This window comes from Chiloscyllium punctatum, chromosome 8 (genome assembly GCF_047496795.1).
Source record: "Chiloscyllium punctatum isolate Juve2018m chromosome 8, sChiPun1.3, whole genome shotgun sequence".
NCBI lineage: Eukaryota > Metazoa > Chordata > Chondrichthyes > Orectolobiformes > Hemiscylliidae > Chiloscyllium > Chiloscyllium punctatum.
Window position 1 is genome coordinate 8,810,011 of NC_092746.1, and position 12,943 is coordinate 8,822,953.

A 12,943-nucleotide genomic window follows, 5' to 3' on the forward strand; every position below is an offset into this window, starting at 1 on the left:
TCTCCAGGATCATTTGCATTACTGCACTGGATGCCATGAGGCGCTCATCTCCGCCAATCAGAGACAGTCGATCAGATGATGTAAGGTGACCATACTTTTACAAAGTTGAGCTTCTATTTCCAATGATGAGTCACCCATGTCACCTATGTGCCCTCAGAAGTTGTCCTTTTTGTTTTCCTCCCATTATGTGTACAATGAATGGCCATTCACGGCTTGCAGTAATCAACCTTGTGCACTGCAATGACCTTTCTTACTGCTGCCTCTGGAAGCCCTCAATGATTTATCATTGGCTCCTTCCTGTTTCTCATATTATGCTACTCCTTAGTGTTATGTGCAAAATACACATTGTAAATACCTAAACCTACCTCACTACCACCTCTTCTAACATCATTGTACCTGATTTGTCACACCAATTGTCTGATAACTGGATTCCTTGCAGTGAAAAATTAAGTCAAACAAGGCCATTGATTTTAATTCTTACCACAAACATAGTTTCCTAGTCATCAGTTCCATCCTCTTCCTTGGCAATTGACTGTGGCTGAATCAACCTGCCTGTAATCTTAGCACACTATCTGATGCCAAGTTGAATTTCTGACACTACTTTTTCCCCACCTTCAAGTACATCTACTTTTACATTGGTTATGTTGTCAGTCACCACTCCTGCCTCAGACCGTCTCTGACTGAATCCATGCTTTTGTAACATCCTGACTTAATTATTTCACAGCTTGTCTGGGCAGCCTTAAATCTTCCATCCTCTGTAAACTTCAGCCCATTCAAAACAGTGCAGTCCATTTCATTTCAAGCACTATTCACCCATTAGTCCATTGTCACTGATTGACGATAAGACAGTACAGCACAGGAACAGGTCCTTAAGCTCACCATGGCTGTGCCAACCATGATGTTATTCTAAACTAATCCCATCTCCTACACATGATTTGTATCCCTCAATTTCTCACCCATACATCCATCTGTGCAAGTGCGTTCTTAAACATTACTAATGTATACTGGCACCACATTCCAGCTATGCTTCCTCCTGTAAAAACGTTATCCCTTACTCCCAATTCCTCCGCCTCTGCCGTATCTGCTCCCATGAGAAGCAATTCCACTCTAGGACATGCCAGATGGACCACAATTTCTCATCACATAGGATCAACAATGACCTCCAGGCATGTCCTCCACTTCCTGCACCTCTGTCCTTAAACCCCACCCCTCCAACCGCAACAAGAATAGAACACCCCAGTCCTCACCTTCCACCCCACCAATCTCCACCAAAAGCGCATCATCCTCCACCATTTCCTCCACCTACAGTCAGACCCCACCACCAGAGATATATCTCCCTCCCCACTCCTATCAGCATTTCACAGAGACCATTTCCTCCATGACTCCCTTGTTAGGTCCACAATCCCCCCGACCAATCCACCCTCCACTCCCAGCACCTATCCCTGCCATTGCAAGAGGTGTAAAACCTGTGCCCACACCATTCTCCTCACCTCCATCCAAGGCCACAAAGGATCCTTCCACATCCGGCAGAGATTTCTCTGCACATGCAAACATCTCATTTACTGTGTCCATCGCTCTCGATGTGGTCTCCTGTACATTGGGGAGACAGGACGTCAACTCATGGAACATTTCAGAACATTTCACATGACACACATACCAAACAACCCCAACTCCCCGTGGCCAATCACTTTAAATCCCCTCCCACTCAATCAAGGACATGCAAGTCCTAGGTCTCCACCACTGCCAAATCCTAGCCACTTGACAACTGGAGGAAGAACACTTCATCTTCTGCCTTGGGACCCTTCAACCACATGGCATCAACATCAATTTTATCTGTTTCCTCATTTCCCCTCCCCCCACCTCATCCCAGATCCAACTCTCCAATGATCTGCATTGACCAAGAGTTGAAAAGTATGGTGCTGGAAAAGGACAGCATCCAAAGAGCAGGGGAGTCAATGTTTCAGGCATAAACCCTTGACCAAGCCAAGCCATGTTTTTAATCAACTCACTAAGTCATCCCAAGTAATTTACTCTTCTATACCAGCCTACCATGAGAGGCCTTGTCAAATGCTTTAGTAAAGTTCATGTCAACAACATCTACTGCTATAATATCATCATTGATCTTCATGACATCCTCAAGACAGAACCTCCCCATACAAAGCCATGCTGACTATTCCTAATAAGTCTATTCTTTTCCAAATGCAAGGAAAATCTAAGAATCCTAAGAATCTTGTCTAATCATTTCCCTACTATTGATGTAAGGCTCACTGGTCTGTAATTTTCTGAATTATCTCTGTTGGCTTTCTTAAAGAAAGGAACAACAATGGCTATTCTCCAGTTTTCAGGGACTGACTTGAGGCCAACGAGAATGCAAAAATCTCTGTCAAGGCCCCAGTAATCTCCTCCTTTGCTTCCTATAGTATCCTGCGATAGATCCCATCAAGCCCTGAGGATTTATCTATCCGAATGTTTTTCAAGACACTCAACAGCTCCTTCTTCTTATATTGACATGCCCTACAACACCAACACACCCCTCCCAAATCTTACCACCATACATGTCCTTACCCTTGGTGAATTCTGATGCAAAGCACTCATTAAGAAGCTCAACCACTTCCTCTGTCTCCATGCATAAATTCCCTCCTTTGTCTTTGAATGGACTTGTCCTTTCCTGAGTTACCCTCTTGCTCTTAATAGATGTATAAAATGCCTTAGGATTCTCCTTAATCCTACCTGTTAAAAATATTTCACAGCTCCTTTTAGCACTCTTAATTCCTTGTTCAAGTTATTTTCTGCTCCCTTTGTATTCCTCAAGGGCCTTGTCTGATTTCAGTTCCTAAATATGTTCTTAAATGTTTCCTTTTTCTTTTTGACTAAACTTTCAAAAGCTTCTATCATCCAGCGTTCCTGAATCTTGCCATCCTTATCCATCATCATCAAAAGAACACATTAGTCCTTAACTCTGATCCATTGACCTTTAAAAGACTCTCATATGTCAGATGTGGATTTACCATCAGACAACTATCCCCAATCTAATTTCTCTCAATCCCGCCTCATACTTTTGTAATTAGCTTTCTACCAGTTTAGCGCGATCATCTGAGCTCCTGTCTTAGACTTATTCAAAGCTATCTTAAATCTTATAGAATTATGATCATTCCCAAAATGCTACTCCATAGAAACTTTGATCACCTGGCCAGGCTCATTCCTCAATACAGGGTCTGGTATGGTCCCTTCTCTAGTTGGACTATCTACATATTGTTTCAAGAAACCCTCCGAGATGCACCTAACAAATTTTGCCCCATCTTTTTACATCTTTCCATGATCCGCTCACATATCTATTCCTCTATCTCCTGCTAGTTATTGGGAGGCCTATAATATAACCCCAACATAATGAAAGCACCTTTCTTATTTGTGAGCTCTACCCACATGGCCATGCTAGATGAGCCCTTCAGGATGTCCTCTCTTAGTGCAGCTATGACATTCTCCTTAATCAGCAATACAACTCCCTTTTAGAACATAGAACAGCACACCCAGTACAGGCCCTTCAGCCCACAATGTTGTGCAGAGCATTTATCTTAATCTAAAATCAACCAAGCCTACACACCCCTCAATTTACTGCCATCCATTTGCTTGTCCAACAGTCGCTTAAATGTCCTTAATGTCTCCGACTCTACTACCACCGCTGGCAGTGCATTCTATGCACTCACCACTCTCTGCGTAAAGAATCTACCTTTGACATTTCCCCTATACCTTCCTCCAATCACTTTAAAATTATGACCCCACATGACAGTCATTTCTGCCCTGGGGAAAAGTCTGGCTATCTACTCTAACTATACCTCTCATTACCTTGCCTCACTTCCTTCTCTCCAGTGTGAAAAGCCCTAGCTCACTCAACCTCTCTTTTACATCCCTATCTCACCTGAAACATGTAAATCCTGAAACATTGAGCTGCCAGTCCTGCCCTTATCTCAACAAACCTCCAGCATTTGCAGTCCTCACTTTCTCCAAGTCTCTGTAATGGCTAACATTGTAATTCCATGTAATAATTCAGGCTCTAAGCTCATCTGCTTGACCTGTTATTCTCTTTGCATTGAAATAAATACACTTAATTCTGCCAATCCTGCCATGTTCATTAACATGGCATTGTCTATTCCTCCTATTAGACTTGACTTAACCTCTACCTTCTCCTCAATCATTCCATATTGCTGATCTACTTCTCTAGTTCTCAGTCCCCTGCCATACTAGCTTAAACCATCCCAACTGGTACGAGCAAAACTCCCTGCCAGGATATTGGTGTCCCTCCAGGTTAAGTGCAATCTGTCCTTGCACAGGTCCCTCCTGCCCTGGAAGATATCTCAATGATCCCAATATTTGAAACTCTCCTTCCTCCTGCAGCACATTAGTCATGCATTCAACTGTATTATCTTCCTAGTCTGACCTCACTGGCAAGTGACACAGGTAATAATCTTGAGATTGTAACCCTAGAGGTCCTGTTTTTCAATGTGAATTCCCTAGATTCTCTTTACAGGACCTCATCGCTCTTCCTACCTATGTCATCAATATGGACCAAGGCCTCTGGTTGCTCACCCTCCCTTTCAGGATATCCTGTGTCTGGTCAGAGGCATTCTTGACACATGCACCAGGGAGGCAATCCACTATCCTGGAGTCTCACTGTGCTCTTGGCTATAGAATCCCCAATCACAATCGTTCACCTACACTTTGACCTTCCAAGCAGTACAACATTGCCAACCATGGTGCTTCTGATCTGGCTGCTGCTGTTGCTTTCCCCGGGATCGTCAGTGCCTCCATCCGATGAGGCCCGAAGCATTGGAATTTCCTTCATAAACTCTGCCCCTCTGTATTTGTTTAAGATATTATTTAGAAACAATGTCTTAGATCAAATTTATAATCTGTTCTAATATTTACTCATGTGGTTTAGTCAAATTTTGTTTGAAAGCAACCTACTTAACACCTTCTGGTATTTTCCAGCATTAAATCCATTAATAAATACAAATGTTGCTATGAGGTAGTGGTAACTATTGAGAAAGTTAGGCAGGAGCTTAAGATTAAGGTTAAAATTGGTTTTAGGATTGGGTGGCATTTGGATTCTGTTACTGAAGGAGACTTTGTCCTCCATAGTTTACTGGAGTAAGCAAAAATCCATGATTGGGTGCAATTTGTTTCTGAAAAGACATTTTAATAAGACGCTTAGTCGCCTCATTGCTTCCCATACCTCCTCTTAGTATTGATCATACCTCCACTGCCCTTTGGGTGATACGGTGATAAGTACAAATTCCAATTTAGTTGCTGGTTACAAGTATTCAACAAAATGTATTTGAGACTTACATGGTTAACAACATCTACTTTAGCACAATTTTCCCAACAAATGGCTACTATGGCAGAGTTCTTGAAGCGTGCCGCTTATAATTGTTCAAGGAACTTGTTATTTCTTGAAAACTGCATCGTGTGGCAGTAATGCCTTTTAAACAATGCAACATCTGTCAAATACATTGTTCATTTGGCATCTACAGAAAAGATCCTTGTATTCAAACCTGCAGCTGTTTGACATTACATACAGCCGAACAAGGATTTAAGTGTGTTACTGGTGATACTTAGTGGATGATAGTCCTCCAAGAGCTGGAACTAAATAGGGGCAATGTGAGTATTTATCTATCTAGAGCCTGGAAGCTTTAGTAAAGAGCCAAAGAATTTTGGCTGAGACCAATGGTTGAACCAGTGGTGTATATGATATTGCGATAACCAAAAGAAGCTTTGGCAAAAAAGCAACAGCACCAGGAAATGCGGTAAATAAGCAAGCACTGGTGGAAGACATCTAAACGCATTATTTCTAATGGAGTTTAGAACAGTGAGTGCTAACTTGTTTGAAGTATATAACATCCTGAGTAGTTTTGACAAGATGGACATCGGAAGGATCAGTACCAAACTAGGGGTTGTGTTGAAATTGGGAGCTAACCTTCAGGATGGATATGAGGAGAATTTATTTTTTTCTCTGAGGGTTGTGCAACTTTGGAACTCTGTGCCTCACAAAGCAACAGAGGAGGCGGTCATTGACTATTTTTAAGGTGGAAACAGACTGATTCTTGATGGACAAGAGAATCAAGAGTTATCAGAAATAGTTGGGAATGTGGAATTTGAAACACAAGGAAACCAATCATGATCTTTTTGAATAGCAGACAAGCTCGGGGGGCGGGGGGGGGGTGGGGATGGGGGGTGGTGGGGATGCTCAATGGTCTACTTCAGTTCCTATTTTGTGTGTTCATAAGCTATTATGTGTTAAAAATTGGTGTCCACTGGGCTGGTTGTTTCCATCCTTGAGGTTAATTGCACTCAGTTTAATAGACTAAGAATTGGAGAAATTCAAACATTTTCTTTAGTCTTTTCCATCCTTATTATGCAAAATGTTGAATCACATGGGGAGGTGCACTGCTATAGCTGCACTTTTAGCTGAGGATAACTAGTGGATCACAGTTTCTTTCCTTTGTGATGGTTGAGGAAAAGTTTGATGTTTAATCATTTATTTGCTGCATTTTTCAATGTGAAGCTATTGTATATGTATATGTTTCTGCATATAACTATTTCATGAAGTATAAACTGCTCATGATTTGTAAAACCATCACAAGCAATGAATCACACTAAATCTGCTCCCTGAATATCTCAGAGTGTTTATTCAGTGTGTTGCTGAAATAAACAGATTTTTAAGGCAAACCTAATCACTAGCCTGCAGTCAGTCCATTAAAGTCAACTAGTCACCAGATTTTATTCAGTTTAATCTACTGCCAGCATTAGAAACCACCCAACCAATCGGTGAAAGATTGTGTTCATTGTCACCTCAGAAATCCCACCAATAATTCACCTTGATCCTCCTTAACTATATGCTCTCCTCTGGGCAATCATCCCGAACAAGGGCTGACATCCTCAACAATCCCATGAATATTTGCTCTGTACATTCCCAATGTTTATGATTGGGGAATCAGAAGATCTAGGAGTAGTATCAGCTCAGTAAAGCAGGCAAAAAATAAAAGCAAATTACTGCAGATGCTGGAATCTGAAACCAAAAGAAAAATCTCAGCAGGTCTGGCAGCATCTGTAAGGAGAGAAAGTAGAGCGGGCAGTTGGGGCTCTGGAAAGCCTGTGAGCACTGGGTTCTGCTCAGTAAAGTTACAGAGCTGAAATTGTGCCACTAACTAGGTACTGTTGTACAACCTTGTGAATTGAGTGAGGCACAAATTTAGCAGGAGATTAAGCATTTGGGAGGGAGGCAATTTTTGGGACAATCTGAGTTGGAGCAGCTTTTGAGAAAATTCAGAGGCCACATCTCCAAAAGAATTAAGATCCCTTGATGTTAACAGTGTGTTGATTATTTTGTTAAAGATGCATAGGTGCTGGAGATTGTTTAATTAAGAATTAGGATTGCATATAAAGTGAATCTAATGGAGAACTTCTGGCGTGACGATAGAATCATGACCTCTGTGCCAGAAGCTCTGAGTTAAAGTGCCACACCGGGACTTGTTGGCCACGGAAGAAGTGTTTATGGTAATCAGCCTGGGAATCCTGCCACCACTTCCTCACTTTTCCCCAAAGTGAAAAAAGTATGGAAAGATACACTAAATAAACAACTTCATTTGGCAAAATAAAATTGTTTTCTTTGTATAGAAGGTATTAACTGTGACTACTTAGAATAAAATATATCTGAAGAGAGTCAGCTGGGATATTGGAGGTAGGAGTTATGAGGCAGAGCTCCGTATGACTGTATCCTGTGAATTAATTTATTATCAAGGGAAAGAGTTGTGTCTTGCTTCATACTTCACTATCTGGCATGGAGGAGGAAGACAGAATTTTAAGGAATTTTTATGATTCACTGAGGACTGAGTGGGTTGCTGAGAGAATTCAAGGGGTGTTTTGGTTATGTCTGCCATTTATTGTGCAAATTATGGTTTCTTTGATAACAGGTTGCCTGTTAATTCATGTTTATTTCATGTTAATCCTGTATGTTAGAGTATAAGATAGACAGTGTTAAATGTTTGGTGACATTTGAATCGTGAAATTTATTCTGCTGTTTTCAACTGTGGGATCTTGTGTCTTCATTCTCTTCATGAGTAACTGAGATTTCATATTTCCTCCAGTCAAGAAAACTAAAATTATGGGTGTCTAACAAGATCCCAACAAAAAAGTCAGTTCTTGTTTGGGGTTGTAAGAACATTTGGGATCTGGTCTAGAATTATAACAACACCTTTACCTGATAGTCAGCCTCAAATGAAATATTGGGAAGTCAAAAGCTGTGATCCATGGCCTCTGCCACCAACACCATGCACTAACCACCAAACCTAACCTCCGCTGTAGCCTCAATTTCAGGTTGAACAGGCCTGTTCACAATTTCAACAATTTGTTTGACTCCAACTGTGTTTCTAACCCAATTCTAGCTCCATAATAACTGTCTATTCAATTTCCCAAGCCATTATCCAATTTTATCCCTCAATTGCTTCATTGCAGAAACACTTATTTATACTTCATTGTCACGGTTAGTCTGACGCTCTTTTTCAGCCTTGTTTACAACTTCCATAACTGTCCAATTGCTTTTTCCCTTGCTTCTTTTGTTATGTGATAGGTAGAAGGTTTAAAAAGCTTCAGTTCCAAACCCAAGTACACTTTAACATTCCACTCAACATGTTTAACTGGGACTTAAAATTTGAGCGTTTTTCTGGAATTGGAAATTCCCCTCAGAGCATTCAGTTATGCTTTAACAGATGCAGTAAACAATGCCCAAGTGAAGATCGAAAATCTGCAATAGAACAGCAGCCATGCCGCAAAGGCCAGTGAAAGCAGAAAAGCCAGCGTGATGGAGGTTTTGGAGATAATTGTATTCAGAAGTTTATTTATAAGATTTCTGGTTTTTCTTTTCAAAATTTTATTTTCAAAGTGTTTATTTAGTTGTTAATAGTAACTTAGGTCTACTGTTTCATCTCCAGCCTTCCTTTCTTCTCCAAAGTTCTGGGATGTGTCATCACCTTGAAATTTATACTCAGATTTCCTCGAACTCTGATGTTTGAATCCCTCCACTTTGGTTCTCATTCATTTTGCAGTGGCTGCATTTGTGAAATGCTAGAAGTGATTATGGAAAAAAAGGGGCAGGAATTAAATGGGCACAACCTTGATATAAAGGATTATCAGTCTACTTCCTGTTCCTAAATGTTTGCATACTGCCGAAGCATCAATTCATCAGAAACAAAAAAAACAAAATCAAACCTCTTTATACCATTGCTGCCTGGCTAAAGTAGTAAATATCTTACACAGATTTTACCTCTCCAATGTGAGACTTACTTAATAGATTTATTTTGCATTTTTAAAAGTCGACCAGAAATACCTATCATAGAAACTACTTTAAAAATGGGAAAAATGTACAAATGTTCAACATTCAGTAGGAAAGGTTAAGTCAGATCCAAACAGCTGTGCCAAGGAGCTTCTTCATCTTTCCTTGTTTTTATTCTCTATATACAAACAGGTAGACAAAAGTCAAAATTCCTTTTTAGTGAGACATAGGATATATATGTGCCCAAAATTCCTAAGGCATGAGAAATGGAAAATGTTACTTGATCAGGAAAAGCAGTGGGGAGGCTGAAGAACCCATAACTGTGGAGTTTCTGGCCTTTTGGCTTTCATTAACAGGGGGATTGAGTTTAAGAGCCGTGAGGTTTTGCTGCAGCTCTACAAGTCCCTGGTGAGACCACACTTGGAATATTGTGTACAGTTCTGGTCGCCCTACTATAGGAAAGAGACAGAGGCTTTGGAGAGGGTGCAAAGAAGGTTTACCAAGATGCTGCCTGGACTGGAGAGCTTGCCTTATGAAGAAAGGTTGAATAAGCTCGGACTTTTCTCTCTGGATAGAAGGAGGAAGAGAGGAGACCTGATCGAGGTATACAAAATAATGAGAGGAATAGATAGAGTCAATAGCCAGAGACTTTTCTCCAGGGCAGGATGGACTTGTACGAGAAGTCATAGTTTGAAGATATTAGGAGGAAGGTATAAAGGAGACGTCAGAGGTAGGTTCTTTATGCAGAGAGTTGTGAATGCATGGAATGCGTTGCCAGCTGTGATGGTGGAAGCAGAGTCATTGGGGATATTTAAGTGACTGCTGGACATGCAGTGAGTTGAAGGGTGCGTATGTTAATTTACTATATTTTACATTAGGATTAAATCTCGGCACAACATCATGAGCCAAAGGGCCTGTTCTGTGCTGTACTTTTCTATGTTCTATGTTTAATTCTCAATAAAAAGGATCCCTAGGCTGGATTTTATATGAGAGACACATATAAAATGCTCGTCCAACCCCTGAAGGAAACTTACTCAGAAAGTTGTGCACAACCACCTGATGAAGAAGCGACGCTCCGAAAGCTAGTGCTTCCAAATAAACCTGTTGGACTATAACCTGGTGTCGTGTGATTTTTAACTTTGCTCAGGAACTGACTGACTTTAAAAAACCCTATTCTTGCACCCCCCCGCCCCATCATCTGCTAGTAAATTTAGAAGCTTTGGAGAAAGTTTCCACAGTAATTCATTCTGCAAAGATGGTTGTCTATCAGCTAGAAACTCAACTTGCAAACATTTTCGAAGTTTTGAAAATTGTTTTTACTGTAGCTTTTTGAGCTATGTTCAATCCTGTAGCAGCTGCTGCTCACCTTGAAACTGAGTTCGACAAAGAGAATGAAGTCGCAATGACACTGAGGCCGAGATTCTAACAGGCTGGGGGGCAGCTGAAACAAGCTGAGGATCAGATATCTGCCCGTCAATTGAAAGAAGTCCTGTCATTGCAATCTGCAACCCAATCAGATTGGTCAGGATGTTATTTGGTCCTAATAACTCAAAGGTGAATGCTGAGACTGCAAAGAGGCTGCAGTTACGTACTGGGGATTCGGAGCAGGGAGCACTCAAGTAACTAAGGGAAGGGGACTGGGTGTTACGTTTATGGTATTGGATGCATCTGCAAAGCACAAATTGTGTTGGTTACCATCTTACATGGGTGCAACAGAAGGCCATGGAATCTGAGTTGTTAAGTGTAGTCAAAGCTGAGATAGGCCAATTTTTAATCAGTTAGGAAATCAAGGGTTATCGGGAAAAGGCAGGAAAGCGCAGTTGAGAATGATCAAATCATCTGTGATGTCACTCAATGGACCGAACAGTCTACTTCTGCTCCTGTGTCTTCTGGTGTTATGAACCCTAGTGTGCACATTGATAGGCTTAACAACACCCATATCTTGCCTTTTCACCAACTTGAGTGTGGAAAAAAATGGACTTCTCATCTTGCTCTGCCTTCCACTGCCCAGTGTAATATGCCAGTGGGAGGCAGATTGATGAGCATTGAGTGGGTAGTATTTGGCAGTGGCCTATGGGCGGTGGACTAGTGGGCACCTCAGGTTGAGGAGACAGGAAAGGTTTTAGGCTCCCCACTTAAGTGCTACCTGGCAAGGAAGCTGTGAAATCTAGCCCTCTGATGTGAGGGGTGGATGAAAGAGAAGCTCACCCATTTCTGTCCTGACAGTTTCGCATCCTTCACTATCACAAGCAAAATATCATTTCAGAATAACTGAAACAAACTGGTGGAAGTGGAGTTTATTGATGCTTAACCAACAGCAATTTGTTTCCAGAATAACCAACTATGCAATTATTGAAAGTAAAAAATTGGCAGGTATTTTAAATTTAGTGGCGAATCAGTGCAACAATTAGCAAGCTGCTACTCCAATATTCCGTGAGCCCACAGTGAGGATTTCCAGTGAATATTGTGCGTGGTGAAGCTCCTGTCAGTAATGGTCCCTGTCAGACAGGACAAGGCCAATTCTACACTACAGTGACAGATAAATATCCTGGCCGAAAACCTCATATTTGGAAAAAGAAAGCTTGAAGACATTTGGACTCCACCTATTTTTCTTGCCTGTTAACAAAATCATATTTCAAAGATTGTAACTTTTCAAGTTGCACACTCACATTATTTTGTTGACTGTTTGCAAATTAAAAGGAAAGAAAAAGTATTGCACTAATTATTTTGTTGGAGGAGCAGTTTTGCCTGATTTAACGGAATAATCCACAGCAGAATCCGTATTTTTCAATTGCCATTAACAAGTGGGAACATGAGTTGAAGAAAATAAAACAAAATGGAATAAAGAAATAACTCAGAACGATTCTGATACGTCATCATCACAGATTGATTCAGTCAAGATAAAAGGTGATGACTACCTGCCAACATGTTTGGAACAATCCTTAAGGAATGAGACCATGCCTTCAGGAATCTATTTAAATGAAATCAGAGTGAATACATAATTCAACATGCATGTCCATCTGGCACAATCTCTGGATTCATACAGGCTACGATGCCAAAGCAGCCTGGTATTATTATTTAAGGAAAGCAATTTTTAGCTGCTTTAAGAGGCACAAGCAATTTTTTGGAGTCCATTTGTAGTGGCAGTTCAGTGGTTCAAACCTGAATCCATATAAGTAACAATTATGATTTTATTTAAATTGTTTGAGACACAATATACTCAGTATTTGAGCAGCAACTTTCAGGGTACAATTGAGCCTTTCATTACCTCCATTGATCCCTCGTTTGAAGGCCGCTCTATACTTGCTGGTATGGACCTTGGCACATTCACTGGGTGATTTCTGGATTCTCTCCGAAGTCTTCTGCCCCAATTGCCTCTTGGGATACCTTGCTTTGCTGCAATTCACAAACTATTGAACTTTGTTCACCAGTCTGAAACCACATTATCTCAATAAAGACATGCAGCCGGGGTACACAAATGACCATTTTATTTACACTGGTAACACATGGTGACCTTCACAGAAAATGGTCCTTGTGAAAAAGTAATTATCCCAAACTTTAACTGAAGTATCAGTTTCACCTCCTTTTCATAACATTTTGGTGAAGCTATGACTCACT